Here is a 10,371-nt window from a genome sequence, read left to right as displayed (position 1 = left end):
ACTGAGAAGTAACCCTATGTATATAAGCAATGTGGGGAAAGCATTCAGTGAACAGTTTTTTATCAACTAGATAAAAAAATTTACACTGGGGAGAAATCCTCTACGTGAACGTCTATTTTGAAGACTGTGAAATTTCCTCATGAAGTTCAGAATTATATAAATTAAATGAAAAATTTGATGTTAATATGTTTTGATAAATTTTCCAGAAAATACATATCCAAATGGAGATATCCTAGAAAGTACTTTTTCTGTGATTTTGAGCAAATCATGAATATGTGAACTATGTATCTTTAGCTTTTACTATAAAAAATATTACATTATTTCTTTTTGTGTAAGCCAGTGTCTTTAAACTTAATATGTATCCTTATAATTAAAAATTTAATTGCACTTTTCATTTCTGAGTGGGATTAATATTTATGTAGTTTTGGTTTTGTTTTGTTTTTATTGGGAGGAACAGACCACTAAAATTAAATTTCATTATTATCTTTTAATTGATGGGATTACCCAGTAGTTTTGATTTTAATTTTCTTGATGTATATACTTCATATTCTGTGCTTAAAAAGATAATTTGTAATTATATATATGTCTATGCATATTTAGAGACATAGGTAGATGAGTTTCTGAAAAGTTCAGTTGTTTTCACACAACACATAGATTAGTCTTTTCTTTTCTTTCCTTTCCTTTCCTTTCCTTTCCTTTCCTTTCCTTTCCTTTCCTTTCCTTTCCTTTCCTTTCTTTTCTTTTCTTTTCTTTCTTTTCTTTCCTTTTCCTTTTCTTTTCAGCTGTCTCATGCTCCCTTAAAGGGAGGTCTGGTGCGCTATGTGGAGCTAGGGATCGAACCATGGTCACCTGTACTGACTAGGTTTGTCCAAGCAGGTGCTTTAAACAACTGAGCTAACCTGCAAACCCCCTTCACAACATACAGATTAGCGTATATTTTGTTTCTGATAGCCCAACAAGGTAACTGGATATTTCAACATAATTAAATCAAGTACATAATTTTGTCGATTTTTCTTTCATGTCGTTCTCCATATTATGATTTTCATAAATATTTTCTTATTAATATTTTACTTTTTATGTTTATATTCTTATGGCTTTAAATTTTGTGGTAGTTTTACCAAAACTTGTACCAATAACTTAGCCATCCTTCTGATTTTGATTGTCCAAAATCAGATGGACCATAATTGTTTGAAAGGATATCATGAATTGTAATGTGTCAGTCAGCGCTTACTAGAAAAACAAGTTTAATGCAAGATATACACATACATAAGAATTTATCGTAAGAATATGCTGGTTGCACATTCAAATATAAAAGTGTGCAAAAGGTCTGTTTTTGGCACAGCCTATCAAAAAAATTCAGTTGAAGACCTGAAACCCTCTCAATTATAATGTGCAAATCTGTATCAGAAGACCAAAGGTTCTGTGCTGGGAGACTGAATGGTGTGAACTGGGGGCTCAAGAGTCTGTGCTGTAAGCCAAGAGATGACTTTGAAGGTGGTGGTGAATACTGGAGCTGTTGCAAATAAACCAAAGTGAGCCTTGCTTTTTCATTTCGTATAATATTCTGGGAAACATCCTCCATAGTGAGTCTTCCACACTTATGATATTGATGAAAAAATTTAGTTGAATATGTAGTACTCAAGTTGAAACAGTTAACTCACAATCCACCCACTGACAACTTCACAACCAGACATATTTATCTATTCATTCATTTTTTTTTTTTTTGGAACCATGGATTGAACTCAGGCTCTCACGCTTACCAGGGAAGCACTTATTCTACTGAGCCATCTTCTCAGCCCCAGACATTTATTTAAACCAGTTTCTAGGTACAAAGAGTAGCTCATAAATATACCTAACATTATACCTGTCCTGAATACAAATAGGAGCACATTACTTCCCTCCCCAGAATAGAAGTTGTCTTTGTGTGATGCTTCTAACAGCTCATAATGTGAAAAGTCACATAAGTTTAGCAAGACACAGCCAAAATTAAGTCCACATATTACATTGAAAGCATATTAGGAAAGAGCTATTACAATTATAATCTTTGTTTTAGTAGCTGATTAACAGGGTCATAGCTGTTATTTAGAACTACCTTCTACCCATTCTGTAATTTGTCAGCCTTTAGCAAGCACCTTAGCAGGTCTTGATGCTTTCCTTCATAAGGTGACCTATAATTTTATTTTTAATATTCTGGATCATTTGATATAATGCTTTGATTGGATTGTTACAGTTTTCCATTGACTTTATGAACAAGGCAAGGTTACATTTGGAGGTGCCCTAAGGGATCTCCTGCATGCCAAGTATATTCTTTCTTTTCTCTATTGTAGAGTAATAAACTGATTTTCTATTGACAATCTGGATCACTCACACCTTTCAAAACTGTCACACTTTTCAGCTTAATTCCTCAGATGGATAAGGTGATCAAAATTACCAGGAGGGAGCCAGCCAAATAGCTCAGCAGATTAAAGCACCTGCTTTAGTGGCTAAGGCTTGATCCCTGGTGTGCTGTGCCAGCCCCATCCCCAGGATGTGCTGAGACGGCGATTGAGACTGGGTGTGGTGGTGCATGCTTATAATCACAGCTTTTGGGATGCTGAACACAGGCAGATCACTATGAGTCCAATCTATGTAGTGAGACCCTGTAGGTGCTGTACTAAGTACAAAAATAAATAAATGAATAAATAAATAATTATTTACCAGGGGGAAGTCTTTGCTTCCAGCTCAATGGTATCCTTGTGCTTCCTGGTAACAGCTTTCTGCCCTACCACAAACGGACCTAAGACACTTCTAAACCATCAAAGCATAAGGTCATGAGAATATGGTGCACAATTTTATAGCAAATTACTTAAGTAGTGGTGAGTAGTCCACTGATACTTTCACCTCTTCATCCCTGGACCCATGATTCCTGGCTATGTGAAACAGTACCACGGAGTAGATGCTGACTCTAGGCATTTATTCAACTTTTTAAAGAACCCTGCCACAGTCCTGCAAGCTGCCTAACTGTTGATGCACATTTGATTTCAATAGACAATTCCACCTTACTATCTAGTCAGCTGCTTCTGAATATTGAGCAAGGTAAAACCATTGAATTCTATGAGTGTGTGCCCATTGCATCAATTCTTTGGCCATCAGATGTGTTCCTTGGTGTGAGAATCAATGTGTGGAATTTCATGATGCTGGTTAAGTCACTGTGAATTCATGCAAGGGAGAATTGGCTGAAGCATTACAGACTTGAAAGGCAAACCATATCCAGAGTAAATATGGCAGTATGCGCAAAACACACTCTGAACGAAGTGGTTCAATCTGATCAGATCCTGAAAGACTCATCATCCAGCGGGCTGGTGAGATGGCTCAGTGGTCTGGAGCACCTACTTAGAACAGGCTTAGCAAAGCACAGGGAGCATGGTTCTATCCCCCAGCACCACATGCCAGCCAGCCCCACCCCCTGGTGGGCTGAGCTGGCCACACACACACACACACAAATAAATAAATAAAATTAAAAAAAAAAAGACTCATCATCCAGGGAATGGTGTCATACTGAAGAATTAGTATGGTTGTCTTCTGGTGGGCTCTTGGGCATTCAACAGTGCCTGTGCCCAGACCTAGCTTGGTGAATAGAGTCCTTGTTGCTGAGCATGTGTAGCCTCTAACACTCCCAACAGGGCCAGTCTTCTTCAGCCCTCTTGGTAGATACAGGGATGTCTGAAGAAAGAAGTTGATGACTATTTTACAAAACAGGTCATTTTATTATTGATTTGACTACTTGATTATTAAAAGTCCTGTTCTGCTGAGGTCAAATTTTGGTGAGTGTTTAAACAGGATACAAACATTTTTACCTCCTTTGCCCACATAGATAGGGCCATCCACATACCACACAGCAAAATATCTGTGTCATCAATTTTCCAGTTATGTGCCTCCAAGTATTTGACTTGACTCCTGAAGTGACAAGTGGCTACAGCCCATGAATGAAAATGCAGTCACATATCTGGCCATTTTTCCTGCCAGGCAGAATGTACTCTGAGGTGCATTGCCTGAAATTCTATCCACTGGGGAGATTTCCTTTCGCCAGTGTCTTTTTTCAGGGGCATCCTGGAAAGGGTTTGTAATTCTGCAGCTGTGCACTTGCTGAGGTTGCCTGCATAGCATGCAGAACCATCAGGAAAAATGGCTAGCATTTTATTTTTCCCTCTAACAGTTCATATGGTACTTTCCATGTGTCCTTTGGTGTATGTTGGGAAACAATGTGATTATGGAATAGTAAGAACCACTGACATCTATGTAACTTTGTGTAACTTATGTCCTTTGGATCTGCTCTTTCTTGATCATGTATACACCACCTCCATTTACTGATAGAGTCGTGCTCTGCACATGCAAGTTATGAATCAGTAGATTCTATAATACCCAGCTCATGATAGGGATATCAAGTTACATGGTAACCTGGTGTCTCATATTTGAGCATCACATTTTCACTGAGGACCAGTAGCAAGCCAAGAGCTGTTTTTCAAAGGAAGAGTAATTGTCTACAGATGAAGACTGTTTTCTTCCAAAATCCTAAAGGTGTGCATAACAATTTACAAGAGAGGGCCTGCCAGAGGCTACAAAGAGCATCTTTATCTGCTACTGACTCTTGAAATAACCATTGGATCTGCTGAGTCATATGATTTCAGTGGCAGAGCAACATGAGCCTGTTGCAGAAACTTTCACTGTTCAGGGCCTCACTTAAAAGTAGTAGCTTTCTATTTTTTAATTTTATTGAGAAAAAATTGCAATGTGACAGCTTCAAAACAGGTTGGTAGGAGAACTACAGCAATACATTGCATATTGATGTATATGACCTATATGATAAAAAAATGTAACTTGTATCTGACACGATCAGTCAAGTCCCCTCAGGACTTATCCTGAAACCCTGTATTGCACTATGTAGATGCTTCATCAGTGTCAGCCATGTGGATGAGTAACGGCCATTGCTTGACCAATTTGCTCTCTGTGAAAGCCTGAGAGAATGTTTTCTCTCCATGTGACTCTCCTTAGGCACACTGTACATCATCAGTCACATTCCTTTGTGGTCCCATAATCTTGATCAGAAAATTTTCGCACAACTGAGCTACATCATGTTACTCAGGACATCTCCTATGTCCTGAGTCCTCACTGACCTTGAGTGGCTAGGGCCAAAATGTTGGCTGTCCTTGCAGCCCTTCTTTTTCTATAACTTTTGGTCTGCAAACTTAGGTTGTTAACCCTCCAGAAGAGAATCTCATTGTCGCCCTACAACATATGCAGATGGGTTTAAACTCACTATCTGTCTGAATATCAAACATCTTAGGCATAAGATAGAAGGCAATCCATGGCAACAAAGATAAGGCAGGATGCATTACAATTCTTGACTTGAAATTATACTACAAAGCTACTGTGATAAAGTTAGCATGGTACTGGCAATGAAATAGACCTGAGGATCAATGAAAAGAAATAGAAGATGCAGAAACCTCTACAAACACACTCAGCCACTTTATCTTCGACAAAGGGGCCAAACATGCTTATTGGAAGAAAGATAGCCTCTTTAACAAATGGTCCTGGAAAAACTGGCTCTCTATATGCCGAAAACTAAAACTTGACCCAGGTCTATCACCATGCACTAAGCTAAAGTCGAAGTGGATTAAAGATCTAAACATTAAAACAGAAACACTAAATCTCCTGGAAGCAAAAGTAGGAGGAACTATTGAAGACATAGGGGTAGGCAAAGTGTTCATGGACAAAAATCAAATCGCACGGGTAACACTTGAAACAATTAACAACTGGGACCAACTCTTATTGTGAAGTTTTTGCATGTCAAAAGAAACTACCAAGAAAGTGAAAGACAACCTGCAAATTGCAAAAAAAATCTTGACAAATAAGCACTCAGACAAAGGTCTACTCTCTAGAATTTATAAAGAACTAAAAATCACTAGAGCCCCAAAATTTAAAGACCCAATCCAGAAATGGGCATCCAAGATGAACACACATTTCTCGGAGGAAGAAATTAAAGAAACGAATAAATATATTAAAAAATGCTCCACATCACTAGCCATCCGTGAAATAAAATTAAAACAACACTGAGATACTATCTCACCCCAGAAAGAATGGCTATCATAAATAAATCAACTAACAACAAATGTTGGAGAGGCTGTGGGGGAAAAGGAACCCTTCTCCACTGCTGGTGGGAATGTAGACTGGTCCAAACATTATGGAAATAAGTATGAAGACTCCTTAAAAACTAGGACTGGAAATCCCATTTAAACCAGCTATCCCTCTACTAGGATTTTCCCAGAGGATCTAAAAACATCATATCATAGGGATATATGTGTACCTAGGTTTATAACAGCACGACTTGTGAAGGCTAAATCTTGGAAACAACCAAGATGCCTGTCACCTGAGGAATGGATGAAAAGATGTGGTATTTTTATACAATAGAGTATTACTCAGCTATAAAGAATGATAAACTTGAAGCCTTTGTGTTGAAGTGGATGCCACTTGAAGATATACTCATAAGTGAAATAAACCAGACCCACATGTGGAACTGTTGTATAGTCTACCTAATATAAGAGCTCAAAAGAAGAAATACAAATAGAAAGGTATAGCACAATTAAAAGGAAAGTGAGAACTCGAGGATTAGACAATGAAAAGTTGGCAAGGAGAAAAGCTAGGAAACATTACAGGGGCAAAGCCATATATTTATACGTACAAGATGGGTAAGGCAATGACCCTAAAAACTATCAGCAGGTTGTTGAAACTAGCAGTTACTTGGTTGGATTCTCACATTGACTAATTATATAAGCTGATACATGTGAACTGAGCGACTGCACAAAAGAAAGCAATGTGTAATAGTAGGGTCATGCTTGGAATGCCTGTCGTTCTGGTCTTCTAAATATGTACTGCTTGTCATGACATACCAATTGTGGCCAGACTGTATCTCAAGTAAATTTTTATAAGTTTTTTAAGTAGTAGTTTTCTAAGTAACCCAGTAAACGTGCTAGAGTAAAACTCCTAAGTGAGAAATATGTTGCCTCCAAAATCTAAATACATGACCTTGACTTTGTGTCTTTTTTGGTTGTAGCAGAAGCCAGATCAACAATTTATTCTTGTCCTCATGGTGTATATTTCTACATGCCCAACACATCTGGATGCCAGTAGTTCCACTGAGGTAGAAGCACATTAAATTTTAATGTAATGTTTTTCTTTTTAATTTTTTATTTATTTTTAATGGAATTTAATTTTATTTTGACGAGTGAAAACAGAAGCAAAAACAAATAAGAAAATGACAGAAACAGGGTAACATACAACAATAAATATGTTATAGATTTTCAAAACAGGAATAGCAAATTAACAATGGCCATATTATCTATTTCAAGACTCAGATTATTTATATATATACACAGATATATTTATATATATTTATACAGATGTTTGTATAAATCTATATACAAATATATATATACACATATATTTGTATATCTGTATATACAAAGTAGGATAGATATACAGCTACTTTCCCTTAATTCAATGAGATTTGTACTAATAGTGTTTAGACAGGCTATCATGTCTAAATCTTGTACTATGACTAGAAGACAACAATATACAATGTATTATTTTTTAAAATTTTATTTATTTATTTATTTATTTATTTATTTATTTATTTATTTTGTGTGTGTGTGGCCAGCTCAGCCCACCAGGGGGTGGGGCTGGCTGGCATGTGGTGCTGGGGGATTGAACCGCGGTCCCTGTTGTTTTGTTAGCTTGTTCTAAGTAGGTGTTTTAGACCACTGAGCCATCTCACCAGCCCTCTTTAATCCATTTTGACTTTAGTTTAGTGCATGGTGATAGACCAGGGTCTAGTTTTAGTTTTCAGTATGTGGAGAGCCAGTTTTTCCAGGACCACTTGTTAAAGAGACTATCTTTCTTTCGGTGAACATATCTGAAAACTTTGTCAAAGATGAGATGCCTAAATGTGTTTGTAATTGTATTTGCATCTTTTCATCTGTTCCACTGATCTTCAGGTCTTTTTTTTTTTTTTTTTTTTTTTGCCAGTACCATTCTGATTTTTTCTCAGTAGCTTTGTAGTTTAATTTCAAGTGAGAAATTATAATTTCTCCTGCCTTGCTGTTCTTGTACGTGGTTATCTTGGCTATTCTAGATCTTTTCTGGTTTCAAATAATTTTTTTTTTCTGGCTGGCTCAGAATGCCTTCAGGGAAGGTTTGTCTGGCTTGAGTTCTGGGGATCGAACCACAGCAACCTGAGGCTAACTGCTTTGTTGAAGCAGCCACTTAAAGAATTGAGCTAAGGGGCAGGCCCCCCCCAAAATAAATTTTAAGAATTTTTTTTTCTAGATGTTTTAGGTACGATAATGGTGTTTTGATAGGGATTGCATTTAATCTGTATAACAATTTTGGGAGTATGGGCATTTTGAAACTATTGTTTCTTTCTATCCAGAAGCAAGGAATATCTTTCCATTTTCTGAAATCCTCTTCAATTTCTTTTTTTTAAAAGAGGGTTCTAATTTTCACTCTTTAGATCTTTTACTTTCTCTGTTTGTTTAATTCCTAAGTACATCATCTTTTGGATGCTATTGTGAAGAATATTGTTTCTCTAATTTCGCTCTCATTGTGTTTGTTGTCTGTGTAGAGGAATGCTATTGATTTTGGGGTGTTGACTTTGTATCCTGCTATGCTAATGTACTTGTTTATTAATTCTGGAAGTTTTTTGGTGGAGATTTGGGTCTCCCATAAGTTGTTTATGAATTTTCACTGGATTGTGGATATTGTTTAATTTCTTGTTTAAATTCATCTGTATCCCATTGGTTGCTGAGGAGGGTGTTATGTAATTTCCACCTTTATGTGGTTTTTGTGGATTCTTTGTCTTTAATTTCCAGTTGAATTGCACTGTGATTAAATAATATGCATAGGATAATTTCTGTTTTCTCACATTATACTTAAGCATGATCTATGGACTAATATGTCTCCCATTTTAGTAAAGGTCCCATGTGCAGCTGAAAAGAATGTATATTCAGATGTTGTAGGGAGAACATTCTTTATATGTTTACTAAGTCAATTTGTTCAAAGATCTCTTTTAGTTCTGCTACTTCTTTGCTAATTTTGTGTCTGCTTGACCTATCTTTATTTTAAGGAAGGGTCTACAGGTTATTGAGGGTCTCACTACTAGATTGGACGTGTAGTGATCTACCTGCTTACAGCTTCCCAATAACTGGAATTACAGGTGCATACCACCACATTCAGTCTCAACTGACATCTCAGTGTGCTTCAGGGGCAGGACTGGCACAGCAATCCCAGGAATCAAACCCCTGGCCCTTGTACCTGCTTTCAGGCACTTTAATCTGCTGAGCTATTTGGCTGGCCCATAAATGTCAATTTTAATTTTGAATTTTCCTCATTTTTCACATTAAGAGGTACATGCTATAGTACTTCCTCATGATGGGGGGTAGCAGTCACTACCGTTTCAAGATGAGGATGCCATTGGGGGGGGGGAAACAACCAGTGATATACAATGTATGCTGTCCAACAAAGTACATGAGATATTTAATGTTTGATTATGAATATGGCTTTTTGTTAGGTTTTCCCAAGTACAGATAAAGATTTGTGTGGTGAGCAGAGTTAAATAATTAAGGCTTAACAATGTGTGATTGATTTGGTATATTTTCTGCATTTCAATAAATTTTATTTTCAGGCTCACCAGATAGCTCAGCGGATAAAAGCGCCTGTGGATGCAGGGACTGGGGTTTGATCCCCAGCATGCTGTTCAGGCCCAACCCCTGGGGCTTGCTGAAATAGCAACTGAGGTGGGGACACGCACCTGTAATCTCAGTGCTTGAGAGGCTGAAAAGAGGAGGACCACTATGAGTCCAACCTGTGTAGTGAGACCCTGTAGACTCTGCACTAGATACATTAAAAAAAAGTTTAAAAAATAAATTGTAATTTCCACTTCCTTTGGTTTGGTCAAGATATTTTCTCTTACAGACTCAAGTGGCGCTCCTCCTTACAATGGTTCATATAGTCCTTGGGAAAATACAGGGTTAATATCATCCCTTAGTTGTTGTAGACTGATCAGGTCTGCAGTCTCTCCAGTGAGTGAATGGTGAAGACTAAAGAAATACAAGAGGTGAATGAAATGATTTCGGGGTTTAAGAAAGATCAAGATAGCTCAGTAGAATAAACACTTGCCTGGCAAGTGTAAGGGCCTGAGTTCAATCCCCGGTTCTGTCAAAAAAAAAAAAAAAAAAAAAAAAAAAAAAAAGAAAGATCGAAACCCTTTCACAGGGCTGGTGAGATGGCTCAGTGGTCTAAAGCACCTACTTAGAACAAGCTTAACAAAGCACAGGGACC

This window comes from Octodon degus, unplaced genomic scaffold (assembly GCF_000260255.1).
Source record: "Octodon degus isolate 3935 unplaced genomic scaffold, OctDeg1.0 scaffold00255, whole genome shotgun sequence".
In the NCBI taxonomy this organism is placed as follows: Eukaryota; Metazoa; Chordata; class Mammalia; order Rodentia; family Octodontidae; genus Octodon; species Octodon degus.
This window is presented reverse-complemented; position numbering follows the sequence as displayed.